This window comes from Cynocephalus volans, chromosome X, assembly GCF_027409185.1.
Source record: "Cynocephalus volans isolate mCynVol1 chromosome X, mCynVol1.pri, whole genome shotgun sequence".
Taxonomy (NCBI): domain Eukaryota; kingdom Metazoa; phylum Chordata; class Mammalia; order Dermoptera; family Cynocephalidae; genus Cynocephalus; species Cynocephalus volans.
In genome coordinates, this window is record NC_084478.1 from 72,720,255 (window position 1) to 72,744,846 (window position 24,592).

Below are 24,592 nucleotides of genomic sequence, written 5' to 3' on the forward strand. Positions count from 1 at the left end.
GGCTTTCCAGCAGATTCGAGTACAGAAGATAGTTCTCCAAGGGACCATTTATTGGCCTTAGCTATCATCCCTTCTGAGTTCAATTTAGCCTATTGTGCACTGCTTAAACTGCTTTGAGAGCTGTGGCTGGACCATGGCTATGTGAGGTCTAAAGATCCCTGGCTATGGTCTAGGTCAGCTTCTATGATTTCTCTAGGGTCTCTTACAGGGAGCCACACTACTCTCTGAGGTGAAGTTAGAAGGGTCTTCATCAAATACACATCCCTACTGTAAAAAAATGTGGTCCAGTTAAACTTGGAATTTTTACATATTTAATATCAAATCCATAGCTCTGCCACTTTCTACCTGTGCAGCCAAGAGCAAGACGGTGAATATTTCTGAACCTTTTTCTTCATCAAGGAAGTCAAGGTTATCTGTATTTCGCAATGTTCTGTCAAGATTAAGTAAAATAATACATGTAAAGTAATTGGCATAAAGGTTATGGAGACTGGGGAAAGGGTATCAAATAATTTATTTCCCCATCATTTATTTTTCCCACCCTTAAACTCTGATCCTTGGCTTTGGTCACTCATCTCCCACATTTTTAAGTCTGTGAAACAAGTTTCTGCCTAAATTGCTCCATTTTAGTTTCCAATTTTCTGTATTAGTCCATTTTGTGTTACTATAACAGATATACCTGAAACTGGGTAATTTATAAAGAACAGAGGTTTATTTGGCTTACGATTCTGGAACAGCTGCATCTGGCATGGGCCTCCAGCTGCTTCTACTCATGGTGGAAAGCAGCAGGCAGCCTGCGGGTAAGCAGATCACATGGCAAGAGGAAGCAAGAGAGAGAGAGAGAGAGGAGGTGCCTGGATCCTACAAACAGCAAGCTCTCATGGGAACTAATAGAGTGAGAACCCACTAATTACTCCCCCCACCTAGTGAGAGCACTAATCCATTCATGAGGGATCTGCCCCCATGACTCAGTCAGTTTCCAACACTGCCACATTGTTGATCAAATTTCCACATGAGTTTTGGAGGGGACAACACATCCAAACTCCATCAATAACCTAGTTATTAAAGCTCGAAAGACAGAGAAAATACTTCAGTGTTCAGGAGAGAAATCAAAGAAAAAGCTACTGGATACAGCTTTTCCAGGGGATTTTCCTCAGTTTCAAGTTTTCAAAACATTGCAATTGTTCTCTCTAGTTTATTCCTAAACATATTTGCAAAGTATTCACCGTTGCCGGGTGATGTGCCAGGTAATATGGATACAAGATCCATAATAGATAATAGCTGTGATTTATCAAGTACCTAATATAAGGGGACTTCAAAAAGTTTGTGGAAAAATGGAATTAAAAGATAAAAATGCAGAATATAAACCTTATTTCTCAATATTAGCTCCATCACATTCAAGACACTTTTGTAAGCAATGATACTAGCCATTTAGTTTAATTCCTACAGAACTGAGGGTCCTGGGAATTTAACCATGTCAGTGAAGTCATTTTTACATTATTAACTGAAGAAGAATGGGTGTCTGTATTCTGTTTTCTGTTGCTATAACTGAATACCTGAGACTGGGTAATTTATAAAGAACAGAGGTTTATTTGGCTTACGATTCTGGGACAGCTGCTTCCAGCATGGGTCTCAGGCTGCTTCTACTCATGGCCAGAAAGTAGCAGGCTGCCAGCAGGTACAAGAAGACCACATGGTGAGAGGAAGCAAGAGAGAGAAACAGAGGGGAGGTGCCAGGGTGTTCTAAACAACCAGCTCCCTTGGGAACTAAGAGTGAGAACTAGCTCTCCTCCCACACCACCAGGGAGAGCATTAATCCATTCATGAGGGATCCACCCCCATGACTCAAACAGCTTCCAACACTGCCACATTGGAAATCAGATTTCCACATGAATTCTGGGAGGACAATACATCCAAATTCCATCAGTGTCCTTTAAAGATTTTTTAAGGTTAGGAAACAAAAATAAGTCAGAAGGAGCCAAATCAGGACAGTAAAGTAGATGCCTAATGATTTCCCATTGAAACTCTTGCAAAATTGCCTTTGTTTGAAGAGAAGAGTGAGCATTTTCATGTGGGGGACTCTCTAATGATGAAGATTTCCTAGGCGTTTTTCTGCTAAAGCTTTGGCTAACTTTCTCCAAACGCTCTCCAAATAAGCAGATTTTATTATTCCTTGGTTCTCCAGAAAGTTAACAAACAAAGTGCCTTGAGCATCCCAAAAAACTGTTGCCATGACATTTATTCTTGACCAGTATGCTTTTGCTTTGGCTGGACCACTTCCACCTCTTGGTGTACACGGATTGACTGTGCTTTGTCTTCAGCATCATACTGGTAAAGCCATGTTTTATCTCCTCTTACCATTCTTTGAAGAAATCCTTTAGGATCATCATCTCATTTGTTTAAAATTTTCATTGAAAACTCTGCTGTTGTCGGTAGCTGATCTTTGTGCAACAGTTTTGGCAGTCATTGAGCATAAAATTTGCTCAGCTGTATTTTTTTTTCTTTTTTTCTTTTTTTATATTGAAACTTAATTGATTATACATATTTTTATGGACAGAGCTGAATATCAATACATGTGCATGATATGTGATAATCAGGATATTTAGTGTATTCCTCATTACAAAAGTAATCATTCTTTGTGAACCTTTACCAATTTCTCACTAATCCCCTTCCCCCTCCTCCTTTCCTGCTTCTGGTAACCATAGTTCTGTTCTCTCCGTTTGAAAGTTCAATGTATTATTGTGATTGTTCTTTCTTTCCTTTTTATTTATTTGTTTATTTTTTAGCTCCCACTGATGAGCAAGGACATGTGGTATTTCTCTTCCTATGTCTGGCTTATTTCAATTATAATTTTCTCCAGGCACCTACGTGTTGCTGTTAATGGCAGAATTTCATTATTTTTTATTGCAGAGTAGTATTCCATTGTGTAAATATATCCCATTTTCCATATTCAGTCATCTGCTGATGGACATTTAGGTTGGTTCCAACTCTTGGCTATTGTAAAGAGAGGTACAATAAACGTGGGAGTGCAGGTATCCCTTCGACATGATGATTTTCTTTCCTTTGGATATATATCCAGCAGTAGGATTGCTGGTTGGTATGGCAGTTCCATCTGTAGTTGTTTAAGAAATCTCCATACTGTTTTCCGTAATGGCTGTATTAATTTACAGTTCCACCAACAGTGTGTAAGTGTTCCCCTTTGTCTGTATCCTCATCAGCACTTGTTATTCTGTCTTTTTGATAATAGCCAGTCTAACTGGGGTGTGATGATATCTCAGTGTGGTTTTGATTTGCATTTCCCTGACGTTTAGTGATGCTGAACATTTTTTCATGTATCTTTTGGCCACTTGTATGTCTTCCTTTGAGAAATGTCTATTTGCTTCCTTTGCCCATTTCATTAATTGGGTTATTTATTTTTTTACTTTTAAGTTGTTTGAGTTCCTTATATATTATGAATATTAATCCCATGTCAGATTCATAGTTCGCAAATATTTTCTCCCATTTTTTAAAAAAATTTTATTTTGTCTATATACAATGTGGTTGATTATTGTGGCCCATCACCTAAACCTCCCTCCCTCCTTCCTCTCCCCCCTCCCTCAAACAATGTCCTTTCTGTTTGCTTGTCGTATCAACTTCAAGGAATTGTAGTTGTTATGTCTTCTTCCCCCCCCCCCCCCCGGGTTTTGTGTGTGTGTGAATTTATTTATTTATTTTTAGCTCCCACCAATAAGTGAGAACATGTGGTATTTCTCTTTCTGTGCCTGACTTGTTTCACTTAATATAATTCTCTCAAGGTGCATACATGTTGTTGCAAATGGCAGGATTTCATTTGTTTTTATAGCTGAGTAGTATTCCATTGTGTAGATGTCCAATGATGGAAATTTGGGCTGGTTCCAATTCTTAGCTACTGTAAAGAGTGCTGCGATGAACATTGGAGAAAAGGTATACCTTCGACTTGATGATTTCCATTCCTCTGGGTATATTACCAGCAGTGGGATAGCTGGGTCATATGGCAGATCTATCTGCAATTGTTTGAGGAACTTCCATACCATTTTCCATAGAGGCTGCACCATTTTGCAGTCCCACCAACAATGTATGAGAGTTCCTTTTTCTCCACAACCTCACCAGCATTTATCGTTCAGAGTCTTTTGGATTTTAGCCATCCTAACTGGGGTGAGATGGTATCTCAGTGTGGTTTTGATTTGCATTTCTCAGATGCTGAGTGATGTTGAGCATTTTTTCATATATCTGTTGGCCATTTGTATATCTTCCTTAGAGAAATGCGTACTTAGCTCTTTTGCCCATTTTTTAATTGGGTTGCTTGTTTTTTTTTTGTAAAGTTGTTTGTGTTCCTTATATATTCTGGATATTAATCCTTTGTCAGATGTATATTTTGCAAATATTTTCTCCCACTCTGTTGGTTGTCTTTTAACTCTGTTAACTGTTTCTTTTGCTGTGCAGAAGCTCTGTAGTTTGATATAATCCCATTTGTTTATTTTTCCTTTAGTTGCCCGTGCTTTTGGGGTCATATTCATGAAGTCTGTGTCCAGTCCTATTTCCTGAAGTGTCTCTCCTATGTTTTCTTTAAGAAGTTTTATTGTTTCAGGGTGTATATTTAACTCTTTAATCCATTTTGAGATGAGTTTAGTGTATGGTGAAAGGTGTGGGTCTAGTTTCATTCTCCTGCATATTGATATCCAGTTCTTCCAGCACCATTTGCTAAAGAGGCAGTCTCTTCCCCAGTGTATAGGCTTGGTGCATTTATCAAAGACCAGATGGCTGTAGGTGTGTGGGTTGATTTCTGGATTCTCTATTCTATTCCATTGATCAGTGTGTCTGTTTTTATGCCAGTACCATACTGTTTTGGTTATTATAGCTTTGTAGTATAGTTTAAAGTCAGGTAGTGTTATGCCTCCAGCTTTATTTATTTTGCTCAGCATTGCTTTGGCTATGCGTGATCTTTTGTTATTCCATATAAATGTCTGGATAGTTCTTTCCATTTCTGAGAAAAATGTCAGTGCAATTTTGATGGGGATTGCATTAAATTTGTATATCACTTTGGGTAGTATGGACATTTGCACTATGTTGATTCTTCCATTCCAAGAGCATGGGATATCTTTCCATCTTCTTGTATCCTCTCTAAATTCTCTCAGCAGTGGTTTGTAGTTCTTATTACAGAGATTTTTCACATTCTTGGTTAACTCAATTCCTAAGTATTTTATTTTTTTGGTGGCTATTTTAAATGGGCAGGCTTTTTTGATTTCTCGTTCTACATGTTCACTATTGGAGAAAAGAAATGCTACTGATTTTTGTGTGTTGATTTTGTATCCTGCTACTGTGCTGAAATCATTTATGAATTCCACGAGTTTTTTTGTAGAGGTTTTAGGCTGTTCGATATATAGGATCATGTCATCTGCAAACAGGGACAGTTTGACTTCATCTTTTCCAATCTGGATGCCCCTTATTTCCTTCTCTTCTCTGATTGCTCTGGCTAGTACTTCCAAAACTATGTTGAATAGGAGTGGTGAGAGTGGGCATCCTTGTCTAGTTCCTCTTCTTAAAGGAAAACCTTTGAGCTTTTCTCCATTCAGGATGATATTGGCAGTGGGTTTGTCATATATGGCTTTAATTATGTTGAGATACTTTCCCTCTATGCCTAACTTATAGAGGGTCTTTGTCATGAATGAGTGCTGAACTTTATCAAATGCTTTTTCAGCATCTATAGAGATGATCATATGGTCCTTGTGTTTGAATTTATTAATACGGTGTATCACATTTATTGATTTGCGTATGTTGAACCAACCTTGCATTCCTGGGATGAATCCCACTTGATCGTGGTTAATAATTTTCGTATGTGTTGCTGTATTCTATTTGCTAGTATTTTAGTGAGGATTTTTGCATCTATATTCATCAAGGATATCGGCCTGTAGTTTTCTTTTTTGGTTATATCTTTACCTGGTTTTGGTATCAGGATGATGTTTGCTTCATAGAAAGAGTTCGGGAGATTTGCGTCTATTTCAGTCTTTTGGAATAGTTTGTAAAGAATCGGTGTCAATTCCTCTTTGAATGTTAGGTAAAATTCTGCTGTGAATCCATCTGGTCCTGGGCTTTTCTTTGTTGGGAGCTTTCTGATCACAGCTTCAATCTCCTTTATTTTTACTGGTCTGATCAGATTTTCTACATCTTCATGGCTCAGTTTTGGGAGCTTGTGTGTTTCCAGAAATTTATCCATTTCCACCATATTTTCAAACTTTTTGGCGTATAGTTGTTTATAGTAGTCTCGAATTATTCCTTGTATTTCAGATGAATCAGTTGTAATATCACGTTTTTCATTTCTAATTTTTGGTATTTGAATCTTCTCTCTTCTTTTTTTTGTTAGCCATGCTAATGGTTTGTCACTTTTATTTATCTTTAAATTCCCCAATCAAAAGACACAGACTGGCTGACTGGATTAAAAAGGAGGACCCAACTATATGCTTCCTACAAGAGACCCACCTCACCCATAAAGACTCACATAGACTAAGAGTGAAAGGATGGAAAAAGATTTACCATGCAAACAGAAAAGAAAAACGAGCTGGAGTAGCTATTCTTATATCTGACAAAGTAGACTTTAAACTAAAAACCATTAAAATGACAATGAGGGACAATACATAATGATAAAAGTACTGATCCGTCAAGAAGACATAACAATCATAAATATGTACGCACCCAATGTTGGAGCAGCCTTATTTATAAAACAAACTCTATTAGACCTAAAGAAGGAAATAGACACTAAGACCATAATAGCAGGGGACCTGAACACCCCACTCTCAATATGGGACAGATCATCTAGGCAAAGATTCAGCAGAGAAACACAAGATCTAAACAATACTCTAGACCAATTGGACTTGGCAGATATCTACAGAGCATTCCATCCAACAACCTCAGAACATTCATTCTTCTCATCAGCACATTGATTATTCTCCAGGATAGATCACATATTAGGTCACAAATCAAGTCTCAACAAATTCAAAAAAAATGGAATTATACCATGTATTTTCTCAGACCATAATGGCTTAAAACTAGAAATCAATAACAAACGGAACTCTGGAAACTATACAAACACATGGAATTTAAACAGCATTCTACTTAATGACATATGGGTCCAAGAAGAAATCAAGCAGGAAATCAAAAAGTTTATTGAAACTAATGAAAATAATGATACATCATACCAAAACCTGTGGGATACTGCAAAAGCAATATTAAGGGGGAAATTTATTGCATTATATGCTCACCTCAGAAGAATGGAAAGATGGCAAGTGAACAACCTAACACTTCACCTTCAAGTTCTAGATAAACAAGAACAATCCAAACCTAAAGTTAGCAGACAGAAAGAAATCATTAAGATCAGAGCAGAACTTAATGAAATTGAAATCCAAAAAACAATACATAAGATCAATGAATCAAAAAGTTGGTTTTTTGAAAAGATAAATTTTCTCCCATTTTATAGGCTGTGTTTTCAGTCTGTTGATTGTTTCCTTTTCTGTGCAGACGTCTTTTAGCTTGATATTATCCCTTTTGTTTATTTTTCCATTTGTTGCCTGTGCTTTTGAGGTCTTATTCAAAAAGTCTTTACCAGTTCTACATCCTGAAGTATTTCCCCTATGTTTTCTTGTAGAAGTTTTATAGTTTCAGGTCTTGTATTTAAGTCTGTAATTCATTTTGGATTTTGGTATATGGTGAGAGGTGCGAGTCTAGTTTCATTCCTCTACATATGGATGTCCAGTTTTCCCAGGGCTAAACATTTTAGTTATAGAAGGAAAATATTTCAACACAATGAAAGCCATATATGACAAACTTCCAAGGTCATCCTGAATGGGGAAAAGCTCAAAGTTTTCTTTTATGAACAGGAACAGACAAAGGTGCCCACTCTTACCAATTCTATTTTGCATAATACTGGAAGTAATAGCCAGAACACTCAGGCAAGAAAAAGAAATAAAGAGCATCCAAATTGGAAAAGATGAAGTCAAATTGTCCATTTGCAGATGACATGATCCTATATATAGAAAACCCTGAAGACTCTACCAAAAAAGTCTTACAGCTCATGCATAAATTTAGCAAAGTTGCAAGATATGCAATCAACATGCAAAAATCAGTAGCATTTTTATACTCCAACAATGAACAAGAAGAAAAAGAAATCAAAAAAGCAGGCCCCTTTACAGCAGCTACCAAAAAAGTAAAACAGCTAGTATTAAATTTAGCCACAGAAGTGATATTTTTCTAAAATGAGAACTAAAAATCACTGCTAACAGAAATTAAAGAGGACCCAAACAGATGGGAGAACATTCCAGGCTCATGGATTGGAAGAACTAAATTGTGAAAATGTCCTTACTACCCAAAGCAATCAACAGATTTAATGCAATCCCCATGAAAATACTATTGACATTCTTTGCAGAAACAGAAAAAAACAATCCTAGCATTCATATGGAACAACAAAAGACCCTGACTCTCCAAACAATCCTTCGTGAAATGTAAAGCCAGAAGCATTACATTACTTGACTTCAAATTACACTACAAAGCTACAGTAACCAAAACATGGTGCTGGCAGAAAAACAGACACGTGGACCAACGGAACCAAGCTGAGAACCCAGAAATCAACCCAAATACTAACAGCCAACTTATCTTTGACAAAAACACCAAGAGCATACATGGGGGAAAATACTGCCTCTTCAATAAATAGTAATGGGAAAACTGGACATACATATATCAAAGAATAAAATTAGATACATACTTCTTGCCATATACCAAAATCAACTCAAAATGGGTTAAAGAATTAAATATAATACCCGAAACTATTAAACTCTTAAAAGAAAATGTAGGTGAAACACTTCAGGAAGTAGCTCTGGGAAAGACTATGGATATAACTCTAAAAACACAGGCACCAAAAGAAAAAACAAACAAAAGGGATTATATCAAAGTAAAAGGCTTCTGCACAGCAAAAGAAATAATTTAACAGAGCCGTTAGTCAGCCTAAAGAATAGGAGTATGTATTTTCAAAGTATGCATCTGATAAGAGATTAATATCCAGAATATAAAGGAACTCAAACAACTTAATAGTAAATAAGCAGATAACCTAGTTAAAAATGGGCAAAGGAGCTGAATAGGAATTTCTCAAAGGAAGACATACAAATGGTACATAAGAAAAATTCTCAGCATCACTAAGCATCAGGGAAATGCAAAGCAAAACCACACTGAGATATCATCTCACTCCAGTTAGACTGGCTGTAATAAAAAATACAGAGAATAACAAAGGCTGGCGAGGATGCAGAGAAAGTGTTACCCTCCCACACTTTTGGTGTCACTGTAGATTAGTACAGCCATTAGGGAAACCATTATGGAGGCTCCTCAAACAACTACAAATAGATCTGCCATATGATCCAGCAATTCTAGTGCCGGGTATATACCTGTAAGAGTAGGAATCATCATCTCTAAGGGATACCTGCACTCCCATGTTTATTGCAGTTCTATTTACAATGTCCGAGAGTTGGAACCAACCTAAATATCTATTGCTGAATGACTGGATAAGGAAAACGATATATATTTACACAGTGGAATACTACTCTGCCAGAAAAGAGAATGAAATATTGCCATTCACAGCAACATGGATGAACTTAGAGATAATTATGTTAAGCAAAATAAGCCAGGCACAGAAAAAGAAATACTACATTTCCTTTTTTATAAGTGGGAGCCAAAAAAATAAGCAAATAAATTTTTCAAAAGGAGAAAGAAAGATACAACAATCACAATGGAATTATGAACTTTCAAAAAGAGAGAACAGAACTGAGGTTACCAAAGGTGGGAAATGGGGAAGGGGGGGAGGTTAGGAAGGAATTGGTAAGGGGCCCGAAAAATGATTATATTGTATAATGTAGAATATATTAATTATTCTGATTTGAACATCAGTTACAGCACATGGGTATTGATGTTCAACACTGGATCCCAGAGATATGTACAATCAGTTATATTTCAATAAAAAATGTGCTACGTCTGTGTTTGTGTGTACCTTAGCAGTGAGGATTTGGACGTGGTGGTGACAGTGGAGTGAGGAGGGAAGGGTATGAAATGCCATCACAAGGGTGACTATGGTAGTGGTGGACAAATTGATCGTTTGGGATAATGATAGGGGCAGTGGAAACCTCTTCCACCCCTGTCAGTCTGTTGCTCCTGTCACAGTGCTGCCCTAATAAATAAACACATCAGCAGCTGCAAAAAAGATAAAATAAATAAAGAAAATAAATAAATAAATAAATAGAATAAAAAATTGCTAAAAGTAAAGAACTAGTTTGGGAAGGTGTTAGAATAAAAGGTGAATATACAAATATCAATTTTATTTTTGTACTAGCAAAGAAAATATAAACATGAAATCAAAGCAGTTCCATTCACAATAGAATAAAAAAAAATTCTATTATACTTAGGAATAAAATTAACAAAAATAAGCAAAAGAAGTGGAACACTTTTCCATAGAAAACATTTCTGAAAAAGAGAAGTCCTAAATAAATGGAAAGATGTCTCATGATTATGGATCAGAAGAGTTAATATTAAGATTACAATACTTTCTAAATTGATCTACATTTTTTAAATTCATTCCCTATAAAAATTTCACCTGGCAGACTTTTTAAAAAAAAATTAAGTAATAGTTCCTAACACTCATATGAAAATTGAATTGAAATAATTGGATTAAACAAATCAATCTTGAAAAATGGGGGAAAAGTTGGAGTACCTACGCATCTCAGTTTATAAATCTACAATAATCAATAAAGTGTGGTACTTGCCTAAGGATAGATATATAGATACATGGAATAAAACTGAGAGTATAAAAATAAATCCTACATTTAAGTTCAATTGATATTTCAATTAATATTTTTAATTGAGAGATAATTGTCTATATTTATGGGGGACGATGTGTTGAGTTGATACATCTGTGCAATGTAGAATGATTAAATGAAGCTAATTAGCATATTCATCACCTCATTCATTTATTTCGTAGTGACCCATCTGAAATTTACTCTCTTAGTTATTTCAAACTATACAATACATTATTATTGACTCTAGTCATCCTGCTGTGCAATAGATCTCAAAACTTATTCCTTCTAATTAAAACTTTATTCCCTTTGACCAAAAACTCCCCATTTCCTTTAACCCATCAGTCCCTGGTAGCCATTATTCTACTCTCTACATCTATGATCTTGACTTTAAAATCCAAGTATAATTGAGAAAATGTGATATTTGTTTTTTTGTGCCTGGCTTATTTCACTTAACATAATGTCTTGCAGGTATTTCCATATTGTAGAAAATGACATAATTTACTTCTTTTTAAAGTTCAATAGCATTGCATTCTGTATACATACCAGATTCTTTTTATTCATTCATCCATTCATGGACACTTGCATCTTTTCTATGTCTTGGCTATTGTGAATAATGCTGAAGTAAACATGGGAATGCAGATATCCCTTTGACATACTGATTTCAGTTTCTTTGGATATATTCCCACCAGTGGGATTACTGAATCATATGTTACTTCTATGATTTTGAGGAACCTACATACTGTTTTCCAATATGGTTGTATTAATTTACATGTTACCCAATTGTGTACAAGGGTTTCCTTTTCTCTGCATCCTCATCAACATTTATCTTTCAACTTTTTGATATTAGCCATTCTACCAGGTGTGAGGTGATATCTTACTGTGATTTTAATTTGCATTTCCCTGATGATTAATGATGCTGAACATTTATTCATGAACCTTTTAGCCACATGTGTGTCTTCTTTGGAGAAATGTCTTTTCAGGTTATTTGCCCATTTTTTAATTGGGTTATTTGCTTTCTTGCTATTGAGTTGTTTAAGTTCATTATGTATTTCAGATTGTAAACACTTATTAGATATATAACTTTCAAATATTTTCTCACAGTCTGTTGGTTGACTCCTCACTTTGTTGTTTACCTTGATGTGCAGAAGATTTTTAGTTTGATGTAATCTCACTGATCTAGTTTGTTGTTGCCTGTCCTTTTGAGATCATTTTCCAAAAAGTCATTGCCCAGACCAATGTTGTGGAGCAGTTTTTTTTACAATTTCTTCTAGTAGTGTTACAGTTTACGGTCTTATAATTAAGGCTTTAATTTATTGAAAATTGATTTTTGTACATGGTGTGAAATAAGGATCAAATTTTATTTTTCTGCATGTGAACATGCAGTTGTTCCAGTACCACTTATTGATATGAGTAATCTTTCCTCATTGTGTGTTCTTGGCACCTTCATCAAAAATCAATTGACCATAAATATATGGGTTTACTTCCAGACTCTCTGTTTAGTTCCATGTATCTTTGTGTCAGTTGTTATGCTGGTACCATGCTGTTTCTATTACAATCACTTTAGAATATATTTTGAAATCAGGGAGTGTGATGCCTCCACCTTCATGCTTTTGCTCGATTGTTTTGGCTGTTTGAGGACTTTGTGGTTCCATACAAATTTAAGGATTATTCATATATTTCTGTGAGAAAATGACATTTGAATATTGATGGAGATTTCATTGAGGGCATGCAGTGCTTTGATAATAGAGACATTTTAACAATATTAATGCTTATAATTCTTAAACACAAAATACCCTATAATGTATTTGTGTTTTAGTGAACCACTTTCATCAGTGTTTTATAGATTTTAATATACTAGTCTTTTTATTTCCTTGGTTAAATTTACTACATAGTATTTTTTTCATAGCTATTGTAATTGGGATTGTTTTCTTAATTTCCTTTTCAGATAGTTTATTATTAGTGCATAGAAATTGTAATGATTTGGGTATTTTAACTTTTGTATTCTGCAACTGTACTGAATTTGTTTATCAGTTCTAATGGTTTTTTGGTGGAGTCTTTAGGGGTTTCAATATATAAGATAATGTTGTCACCAGAGACAATTTCACTTTTTCATTTCCTATTAGGTTGCCTTTTATTTCTTCTTTCTTGCCTAACTGATCTCGCCAAGACTTTTAGTACTGTTGAAAAGAAGTGGTGAGATTGGTCATCTGTGTCATATTGTTTTCTTACATATGCTTTCTGGGAATTGTTCTCTTTCTTCTCATGTAACATTTATTAAGTAAATTTTTATTTAAGTGTATTGATAATACATATTTGTGGGGCATAGAGTAGAATACCAATATATGTGTAAAATGTGTGGTGATCAAATCAGGGTAATTACTGTATTCATCATTGCAAAACTAAATCATTTCTTCATGATGAGGACATTTGATCTCCTCTCTTCTAGCCATTTGAAAAACAGGCAGTAAATAATTGTTAATTATACATGCCTCACTCAACTATACACCCATGGTTCCTATTTTCACTATCTAGCTGTTTTGTGTTCACTAACCAGCCTCTCACTATCTCCCCTCCACCTCTTCCTTTTCTACCTCTAGTAATTACAGTTCTCCCCTCTTCTTCTGAAAGTCCAACTTATTATTATTATTCTTTCTGTCTTTTCTTCCTTCTTTCTTTTCTTTTCTTTTCTTTTTTTTTTGGTTTTGGTTTTGGTTTTGGTTTCTTCTTTCTTTTTTTTTTCTCTCTTTTTTCCTTTTCTTTTGTTTCCACTTTTGAATGAGAACATGTGGTATTTCCCTTTCTATTTCTGGCTTATTTCACTTAACATAATTTCCTCCAAATTCATCGATGTTGCTGTGAATGGCAGAATTTCGTTCTTTTCTATGGCTGAGTAGTATTTCACTGTATGTATATACCATATTTTCTTTATCCAATCGTACATTGTTGGACATTTAGGTTGGTTCCATATCTTGGCTATTTTGAACAGAGCTGTGATAGACGGGAGTGCAGATAGCCCTTCTCCATCATGATTTTCATTCTTTTGTGTATATACCTAGTAGTGAGATTGCTGGGTCATATGACAGATCTATCTGTAGTTGTTTGAGAAAACTTCATACTGTTTTTTATAATGGCTATACTAATTTACAGTCCAACCAACAGTGAATAAATATTCTCCTTTCTCTGCATCCTTAGAAGCATTTGCTATTTTCTGTCTTTTTCATAATAGCCAGTCTAACTAGGGTGAGATAATATCTCAATGCAATTTTGATATCCATTTCTCTGATGATTACTGATGCTGAGAATTTTTTTATTATATGTACACCTGTTGCACATTTGTATGTTTTCTTTTGAGACTAGTCTGTTCAGCTCTTTTGTCCATTTGTAAGTTGGAATATTTGTTTTTTTACTGTTAAGTTGTTTAAGTTACTGGTATATCCTTGATATTAATCACTTGTCAAATGTGCAGTTCACTAATATTTTCTCCCATTCTGTAGGTTGTCTTTTCTCTCTACTGTTTCCTTTGCTGTGCAGAATCTTTTTAATTTAATATAATCCTATTTGTTTATTGTTTCTTTTGTGGCCTTGCTTTTGAGGTCTTATTCATAAAGTCTTTGACCAGTCCTACATCCTGAAGTGTTTCCATTTTATAGTTTCAGTTCTTATATTTAAGTATTTAATCCATTTTGGGTTGATTTTGTTATATGGCAAGAGGTAGGAGTCTAGATTCTTCTATACATGGATATTCAATTTTCTCAGCACCATTTATTGAAGAGGGTGTCCTTTCCTTAATGTATGTTCTTGGTGCCTTCATCAAACATCAGTTGTCTGTAAGTATGTGGATTTATTTCTGGATTTGCTATTCTGATGCATTGGTCCATGTGTCTGTTTATATGACAATACCTTACTGCTTTGGTATAGTATAACTTTGTTGTTCATTTTGAAGTCAGGTACTGTAATCCCTCTGGCTTTATTTTTTATTTTTATTTTTTGCTCAGGATTTCTCTCTCCGTTTGGGGTCTTTTGTTGTTCCATATGAAGTTTAGGACTTTTTTTCTACTCCTGTGAAGAATGTCACTGGTATTTTGATGGGGATTGTGTTGAATCTGTAGCTGACTTTGGTTATATGGATATTTTCATGACTTTAATTCTTCTAATCCATGAGCATGGAATGATTTTCCATTTTTATTTCATTTAAAAAAATTTTTTTCATCAGAGCTTTGTGCTTTTTATAAAAAGATCCTTTACCACCTTTGTTAACTTTATTCCTAGGTATTTATTTTTTGGTAGGTATTGCCAATAGGCTTGCTTTCTTGATTTCGTTTTCTGCTAGTTTGCTATTGGAGTATAAATATGCTATTGGTTTTTATATATTGATTTTTTACTCTGCAACTTTCCTGAATGCATTTAGCAGCTCTAAGAGTTTGTTAGTGGAGTCTTTAGGTTTTTCTATATATAAGATTATGTCATCTGCAAACAGATACAATCTGTCTTCATCTTTGTAATGTGTATGCCCTTTATTTCTTTCTCTTGCCTGATTGCTCTGGCTAGTACTTCCTGTAATATGTGAAATAGGAGTGGTGTAAGTGGGCGTCTTTGTCTTGTTCCTGTTTTTAAAGGAAAAGCTTTCAGCACTTCTCTGTTTAGGATATTAGCTGTGGGTTTATCACATATGGCTTTTATTTTGTTGAGATAATTTCCTTCTGTGCCTAAATTGTTGAGAGTCTTTATAATGAAGAGATGTTGAATTTTGTCAAATGTTTGTCTCCATCTGTTGAGATGATCATATGGTTTTTGTCCTTAATTTTATTGATGTGGTGTTGGTTTAACATTTATTGATTTGTGTATGTTGAACAATACTTTCATCTTCGTAATGAATCCCAATTGATCATTTTGTATAATCTTTTTAATATGCTGTTGGATTCTGTTCACTAGTATTTTGTTGGGAAATTTTGCATTGATATTCTTAAGGATATTTATTCTGGTTGTGTTTTTTATTTCATTGAATAAATTCTTCACTTACAAGGGTTTTGCTTGGTTCTTTTTAAAGATATCTATCACTTTGTTGAATTCCTCCTTCAGATTCTGAATTGTTTTTCTCATTTCATTGTGTTGTCTATCGGACTTTTTTTCATCTTATTGATTTTTCTTAAAATTATTGTTTGGAATTCCTTTTCAGGCATTTCATAGATTTTCTGTTGTTTGGAGTCTGGTAGTAGAGAATTATTGTATTCCAATAGGGGTATTATATTTTCTTCTTTTTTGTTTTTGTTTTTTCATATTTATGGTATTCCTATATTGATGTCTGAGCATCTGGTAGAGCAGTTGCTTCTTCTAATACTGTGTAGTAGCTTTTGAGGGGAGATTCCCTCCTGTAGATGTGCCCTATTGTGACAGTTTTATAGGGTGTTTTAGGTTTGGTTTCAGGTAAACACAGTAGTGTAATCTCTGTGATTTCTTTGACTGTATTCATTGTCAGAGTTGTCTGTGAGTGTCTCCATCACCTAGGCAGTGGGGTATTCAGCAGTTCTTTGTTTAAGTTAGTGACACTGGGCCATGTCATCAGGGTCACAGGTGAGGTCTCAAGCTCTTGGGAGAAGTTCCAGGGTGCCCTATTGTTCCTCAGTTGAAGTGGGTGATGCTGGGTGGGTTTGCTAGCACCCCGGCAAGAATCCCATGATCCTGATAGACACACTAGGATTTTCTGCAGAACTTCAGCTTAAACAGATCATGCTTGGCAGGATTTCTGGAGATCGGGATTAGGATCTTGAACTCTGGGTGGGACTATGTGGTGCTTAGCAGCTCCTCAGCTAGAGTGGGTGACTCATTGTAGTCACTAAGGCATCAGTGTGGGCCTTATACCATCAAATGAAGTACTAGGGAACTCTAGCTCTGCAGTTGATGTGAGAAACACTGGGTGAGTTTGCTGGGGCCGTGGATAAGATCCTGTGCCCAAAGAGAGATGCTGGGGTTTTCTACAGTTTCATTGTTGAAATGGGCCAGTCTGGGTGAAGTCAGTGGGTTCAGAGTTGGGGCCCTTCACTCTCAAGGGGAACGCTGGGTTGCTGTGCAGCACTACTGGTGGAGTAGGCCACTTTGAACAAGGTGGTAGCCATTTGGGGAAGGACCCTTTGCCCCATGAGAAATGCTGGGGCCTCTGTAGCTGTTCATATGGATTGGACACTCTGTGTGAGGCCACCATAGTTGCAGGCAGGACCCTGTGCCCCCAAGAGAGAAGTTGAGTCTCTCTACATCTCCTTAGTCAGATTGAGCCACCTTGTGCCCACCCCAAATGAGGAGCTCCAGAGTGACATGGTATGTGCCTCAACCACATTGGCCAACATCAGCTAAGCAACTGCAGAGAACTGATCTCCCTTGGGAGCTTAGGGTCCCACATGTGACCACAGTAACCTTATGCAGAGTGGCCAATCCATATAAACATCTACAGAGGACCCCAGCATCTATCTTGAGGTTGTGTGCACTGCTGTGTTCCCAAAAGAGATGCTGGGTCCCTCTGCGACACCCCTGCTGTGGTAGCCAGCCCTGGAAAGGCTCACAGGTTCTGCAGATTGAGGTCTGTGCCCCAAGAGAGGCATGCATGGTCTTCTGCTGGGATGTGTGGGACTGCACAGGTCCACTTGAGTCAAGTAGTGACTCATCAGGGCTCTGACAGTAGCAAGGGTGCTTAACTAAAGAGGTTGGGTCTTCCAACAGAGGCAATAGGCCTATGTTAGTCATCTTTCTGGCTTTGGAGAGTTCATTCAGCAACCCTCTCTGTCCTAAGGACGGTCCCCTCACTGCACTGGACCTCCGGTGCCTGGGGCACACAATGCCATGTGGACTCAGGTATAAGCAACCTGACATAATGATAGGGCCTTACATCTGTGGACTCACCAGAGATACTTTACCCCAAAGCAAAATGCACTTGGGTGTTGGGTTTGATCCCAAAGCAGCAACTGCTACAGTAACCTGGGACCTAGGGGGTGGAGTTGGCTAAGTATGAACTCTTTCTCTAGATCAATTCAGTAGGCACCCAGCAATTCCCTACACTGGGTGGAGCCCACAAAGACAGCACAGTTCCCCTGTGGTTTGGACCACTGGGCCCACTGTGATGCATTTGCTTATCTCTCTCCTTCAGGCAAAAATTAATTCTGGTTCTTTACTGCTCCTGGCTGGGGGATGGGTTGATGGAGGCTAGGAATTTTCTTCAAGTCTGTATGTTGCTATCCTGAGTTTCTGCACTTGCCAGCATCTCTACTACTCCTTTAATATGTTCCTCCTCTCTCCTTTAGTTATTTTTATCCAAGTGCAGTTGTGTATTTGATGCATTCCCTGTCTTTGTGGGAGAGACAAGAGATGTATATTGCTCTGCCCCAACCTAAAATGCAAATATTAGTTATCTTTATTATGTCCCATAATTCTGATTCCTTCATTTTTAAAAATTGTTATTTATTTATATATTTATTTTGCTCTCACTCTATAATTTCAAATGTCCTGTCATCACACTTCCTGATTATTTCTTTCTTTTTATCAAGTCTGCTCTTGAAGTTGTCTATTGAATTTCTCTGTTCAGTTATTACACTCTTTATCTCTAGGATTTCTATTTTTTTCTGTTGTTTGCATTTTGGGGCCAAACTTCTCATTTTTTCATGAATTGTTCTTTAAATTTTATTTAAGTTTATATTAGTATCTTCTTGTACTTTCCTGAATTAATAGGATTATTTTGAATTCTTTGTCAGTTATTTTGCAGATATACATTTCCTCAGGGATAATTGTTGCAGCTTTATTAGTTTATTTTTGTGGTGTTATATTTCTCTGATTCTTTGTAAATGTTGTGCCCTTTCGTTGGTGTCTGTGCATTTGGGGAAATGACCGTATCTTCTGTCCTTTGCATGTTTTCTTTGGCAGTGATAGTTTTTCAGTATTTATTGTAGACTGGGATGGATTCTGAATGGGCCACTGGGAGCAATCCTCATGAAGCTGATCTTGCTGTTGGGTTTTTTAGTTGGGCTGGGTTACTGCCTGCACTCTGCACTCAAGTAAAATGTGGCTTGTGATCTGATGAGACCACTGGTTGGTCTTTGCAGTCTGGCAGAGCTGATGGTTGGCCTTTGTGATTGCCTCTGACTGGGCTGAATTACAGGTTACCTTCCCATGCTGGGTGGTATTGCAGTTTGAAATCTAGTTGTGCAGAGCTGTGTGCTGTGGCTTCAAAGCTAGGGGAGATCTGTGAGGTTGCTGCTTAGCTACTCAGGATGAGCCAGAATAGGTGTTTCCTTTTGCAGGTATTCATGCACCTTCACTTGACTCTCTACTTGGGAATCCTTAAGCAGAGCACCAAGGCTTGGTGGGATTGCCAGTTGGCTGCTTGAGTTAGGTGGGCCCAGCAACTCCTCTGCACAGATAATCACTGACATGAACTTGCCTCCCAGCCTGGAAAAGGCTTAAAGAGAGCAACGAGGCTGGGTGGGGAAGCAGGCTAGAGACTTGAACCTGTAAATTGTGCTGACTGCAGAGTGATGCTGTTGGCTAGTCTCACTGGTCAGAATGCAAAGCCACTTCTAAGATCTGCATTCTGGCCACCATGATCCTCAACCTATTCTGTGTTTCTAATTAACACCAGATAGTGATACTCCCAATGTATCTCATGGGGCAAGACAGATTGAGCCTTCTGAGAAGGGTCACAGAATGGTGGGAAAGCTGAATGTCAACTTCTGACACTCCCTAAAGAAATGTGTGCTCAGGGGAATGCTCTGTGTGTTGCACCAGGCCAGCTTGGAAGGGGGGTGATGCAGTAAAAGTGAAATCATTCATCTTACCTTTTGATTATCTCTTTTGTCAGTTCTGTGGTCCAAGGGAGTATCACAGCCTCTTTCTGGAGTTCAAAAATATTCATAAGTATATTCTTATCTATGAATAGTTGTTTGTTGAATTTCTGTAATGGGACTGGAACTAGGGAGCTCCTATTCTACCATCTTGCTGACTCTCTCTACTGCTCTATCATTTGATTTTTGACAAAAGTTTCAAAAGAATTCAGTGGGTAATATATTAGCCCATTTTGTGTTGCTATAACAGAATACTTGAAACTGGGTAATTTATGAAGAAAAACGAAATTTATTGCTTACAGTTTCTGAGACTGGGAAGTCCAAAGTCCATCTGGTGGTAGCACCAGTGAACCAGAGGTCGCACATTGCAAGATGGTCAAAGCAGAGAGATCAGAGAGAGCAAGACAGAGTCTCCTCTTCTTTTAAAGCCCTCAGAAATATGCCCATGAGCACCATTTTTAATCCATTCACTACTGCATGATCCTATAATCCAATCACCCCTTCAGGGCTCCACCTTTTGATAACCATAATAGGATTTCCCACCCTCTTAACAGTCACAGTGCGGGATAAGTTTCTAATACATAAAACTTGGGAGACAATTCAAGCTTCAATGAGTTTTGGTGGGACATAACTCAATCCACTACCGGTACCAATAGTCTTTTTATCAAATGATTCTGGGACAACTGGATATCCACATGCAAAAGAATGAAGTTACCAGGCCCAAAGCTTCTGTAGCAGTTGCAGATTTGAGATAGGCCCCAACACCTGGGACCATTTCTCTCTGACCCTGGGAGCAGTTTCTCTTCTCTGTGGCCACATCATTATGCTGGCTTACTCTCATGTACATGCAGGATCTTGCAGCTTGAGACAGGCAGTCCCAGGCAGTGGGGATGCCACCCTCAAGATGGGGGTGGTCAGTGTGCACATTTTACAGAGTCAGAAAACTGCCTGATTGAGGCATCTATCCACTGCTGGAAACCCCACCTTCTTTGGTGTGGTGCCCTTACAATTTGTGCAGCCATGAGAGGTAGTGGAGGACTCATGTGCTCCTCTCAGGCACAGACACCTACCTGCAGCATCAGAGAGCCCACAATGACTGCCTGCATCAGAAGGAGGCTTAAAAGGGATCCAGCATCTCTTTGGGGGCACAGCAGCACAACTACAGCCCCCGTGACCTCTTGTAGGGTAGCCAAACCCATTTGAGGATATCTAGAGCATTCCAGTAGTGCATATAGGGTTACAGGGGCCTGTACACAAGTGCAGTGCCCTCACTCAGAGTGGAAACTCCGGCTTAACAGCTATAGAGGGCCCCAGCATCCTTCTAGGGGGCAAAGGGTCCCACCCAAAACTGCTAACACCTCTCCAAGGGTGCCTCACTTAAATAGCGGTGCTGCAGCCCATCCCACTGTCCCTTCTGACTATAAAGCTCCCCCCCCCCAAATCCTGGGGCCGCATTCAGTGTTTCCCACCTCAACAGTGAAGCTACAGAATATCTCAGTGTATCCTCTGGGGGTAAAGGGCTTTTCTCAGAGCCTCAGTGACACCATTTATTCATCCACTCTAGCTGAGGGGCTGCTGAGCACCCCATACACCCCTCAAAGTCTAAAGTACAAATCCCAAACTTTAAGAATGCCAACTCGTGTTGTCCATTTAATCTGAGGACCTTCAGATCACCACAGAACACTTATCAGGGTCATGGGACACTAGTTGCAGTGCCAGCAGGGCCACTCAGGGTAACCCACCTCAGCCAAGGAGATAAAGGTCATCCTGGTGCTTCTACCAAGAAGTCAAGATCTCACTTATAATCTCAACAACCAAACACAATGTCACTCGCTTCAGTTTGGAACTACTGATTTCACCAGTACCTAGGACACAGAGGAACTCACAGACAACTCTGACTCTGAATACAACCAAAGTAATCACAGAGACTACACTACTATGTCTATTCAGAACCAAAACTAAACACTCTACCCAAGGGACAATGCAAAACACAGGAGAGATTCTCCTCAAAAGCCTCTGTTGAGAGTTAGAAGAGGCAACTGCTCCACCAGTTGCCCAGATCAACATAGGGATATTACAAATAGGAAAAAAGCTTGAAAATATGACACCCCCAAAGGACTACAATAATTCTCCAGTACTAGACCCACAATAACAGGAGACCTATGCTATGGGTGGAAAGGAATTTCAAACAACCATTTTAGGAAACTCAGTGAGATACAAGAAAATTCTGAGAATGACACAACAAAATGAAAAAAATGCAAGATCTGAAAGAACAAATTTATAGAGATAGATACTTTTAAGAACAACATGGCAGAACTCTTAGATCTGAAGGAGTCATTCAATGAAATAAAAAATAAAAATATAACTGAGAGCTTAAGTAACAGGCTAGAGGAAGCAGAAAAAAGAATTTCTGACCATGAAGACAGGCTTTTTGAAATAACCCATGCAGACCAAAAAAAAACAAAAAATTAAGAATGAAAAAAGAAAATTTACCAGAGCTGTCAGACAACCTTAAGTACATGAATATCAAAATTATGAGTACTTTGGAAGAACAGAAAGAAAAAGGCATTGAAAACCTATTCAACAAAATAATAGGGAAAAACTTCCCAGTGATTGGGAGAGATATGGACTTTCAGAAAGAAAATGCTCAAAGATCCACAATCAAATACAATCCAAAAAGGAACTATCCAAAACACATTTTAGTCAAACTGTCATAATTCAAGGAATTCTTCACAGCAATAGAAAAAACCTATCCTAAAATTCATGTGGAAAAAAAGACCCCAAATAGCCAAAGCAATCCTAGGCAAAATAATAATAATTAATAATAATAATAATAATAATAATAATAATAATAATAATAATAATAATAATAATAATAAAACTGGAGGCATTACACTACCTAACTTCAAGTTATACAAACCTATACTAACCAAAACAGCACAGTACCTGTTAGTGTAATTACACATTACATGTTTGGTTAGTATAGCTTTTTATACAAAGCTATACAAACCAAAAACAGCACATGTCTGGCATTAAAACAGACATGTGGACCAGTGGAACAGAATAAAGAACCCAGATATCAACACAGGTACTTACAGCCAACTGATCTTTGAGAAAGACACTAAGAACATACAATGGGAAAAAGAGTGCCTCTTAAGTAAATGGTGCTGGAGAAACTGGATATCCATATTAGAAAAATCAAACTAAACCCATACTTCTCACCATATACCAAAATCATCTCAAAATGGATTAAAGATTTAAGTATAAGACCAAAATCAATTTAACTTCTAATTGTAAACATAGGAGAAACACTTCTGAATGTAGTATTGGCAAAATCTTTGTGAATAAAACCCCAAAACCACAATCGACAAAAAAATAAATAAATAAATAAACAAAAGGGATTACACCAAACTAAAAAGCTTCTGCACAGCAAGGAAAACAATCAGCAGAGTGAGAAAGCAACCTACTGTACAACAAAATGAGAGAAAATGTTTGCAAACCACAGTTCTAACAAGGGATTAATATCCAGAATATACAAGGAACTCAAACATGTTCACAGTAACAAAAAATAATCACTCAATAAAAAAATTGGCCATATGGATTCACGCCTGAATTCTACCAAATATTTAAAGAAAATTAGTACCAACATTTTCCAAACTATACCAAAAAGTTGAAATGAAGGATATTCTCCCAAACTCATTCTATGAAGTCAGTGACAACCTGACATCCAAACTGAACAAACATACAACAAAAATAAAAATCTACAGGCCAATATTCTTTATGAGCATAGATGCAAAATTCCTCAACAAAATACTAGCAAATAGAACAAACCAAAACATCAAAATTATTATACATCATGATCACGTGGGATTCATCCCAGGGATGGATGGATGGTTCAACATATGCAAATAAATAAATGTGATGCATCACACCAACAAAATCAAGAACAAAAATCATATGATCATCTTAATAGATGCAGATAAAGCTTTTGACAAAATTCACATCACTTCATGGTAAAGACTCTGAACAAATTAGGCATAGAAGGAAACTATCTCAACACAATAAAAGCCATATATGAAAAATGCATCACGAATATCATCCCAAATGGGGAAAAGCTGAAAGCTTTTCCCTTAAGAACAAGAAGAATACAAGGATGCCCATCATCACCACTCCTATTTAACATAGTATTGGAGGTACTTTTCAAAGCAATTAGACAAGAAAAAGAAATAATGGGCATCCAAGTAGGAAAAGATGAAGTCAAATTGTCCCTGTTTGAATATGACATGATTCTATATATAGAAAACCCAAGAGACTCTACCAAAAAACTCTTAGATCTGAAAAATGAATTCAGTAAGGTTGCAGGATACAAAATCAATATACAAAAATCAGTAATGTCTTTCTATACTGTCAACACACTTGCAGAAAAAGAAATCAAGAAAGTAAGTCCATTTACATGTCAGCAAAACAATAAAATACATATGAATTAATTTAACCAAGGGGGTGAAAAATATCTAATGAGAACTACACATCACTGCTGAAAGAAATTCAAGAGGAAACCAAAAGATGGAAACACATTCCTTTTTCATGTGTTGAAAGACTCACCATAGTGAAAACGTCTATACTACTAAAAGCCATCTACTGATTCAATGTAATGCACATCAATATACCAGTGACATTATTGACAGAAATAGAAAAAAAAGTCCTCACATTTATATGTAACAACAAAAGACCCTGAATAGCTAAAGCAATCCTGAATAATAATAATAATAATAATAATAATAATAATAATAATAATAATAATGATAATAATACTAATAATGCCAGAGGCATTACATCTCCTGATGTCAAACTATATTACAAAGCTATAGTAACCAAAGCACATGGTACTAGCATAAAAACAGACACATTGACCAAAGGAAAAGAATAGAG

The 24,592-nt window shown here is 37.0% G+C and overlaps 1 protein-coding gene across 1 annotated transcript in view; it reads left to right on the forward strand.

Annotated features, from left to right (window-relative positions):
• Nucleotides 1–24,592, forward strand: part of FAAH2 (fatty acid amide hydrolase 2) — a 243,379-nt gene that overhangs the window by 201,226 nt on the left and 17,561 nt on the right. The window lies entirely within an intron of this gene.